Raw genomic sequence first — 485 nt, 5'->3', positions numbered from 1 at the left:
CGGGTGGCAGTGGTGACTGTCAAGGGGACTGGGGACTTTCGGGGAGGAGTCACCGGCTCCGCCAGGGGTGGGTGGAGCTTGGAGAGAGGAGATAGGATGGGTTGGGGTTTTGTGGTAGGGTTGTGGGGGCAGAGCTTGGGCGGGTGTGGGTGGAGGGACGGAAGTGGGGGCACAGGACCGAATCTCCCCGTGCCCCTCCTTTGGGTCCCTAAGCACTCCCTCCCCAGGGGCTCAAGCAGCAGCCTGGGGGGCAGAGCCCTGACTGGCCGATGATAGACGAGACAGTTCAGCTCAAGATTCTCCCCTGCCCACCCCAGCATGGCAGCAAAAAGCTGGTCGCGAAGTCAGCGTGCTGACCCAGAGTACCGAACACCCCCCCTTCCCTCCCTGCCTGCATGGGGTGTTAGGGCCTGCCAAGGGCCTGGGGCCTGCCCGCTCAGAACACCTCCACCGTGCTGGGATTCCTCTTCCCTCTTGAGGTGGCC

This window comes from Ovis aries, chromosome 14 (assembly GCF_016772045.2).
Source record: "Ovis aries strain OAR_USU_Benz2616 breed Rambouillet chromosome 14, ARS-UI_Ramb_v3.0, whole genome shotgun sequence".
Taxonomy (NCBI): domain Eukaryota; kingdom Metazoa; phylum Chordata; class Mammalia; order Artiodactyla; family Bovidae; genus Ovis; species Ovis aries.
The sequence above is the reverse complement of the archived record's forward strand: the minus strand, read 5'-3'. Positions refer to the sequence as shown.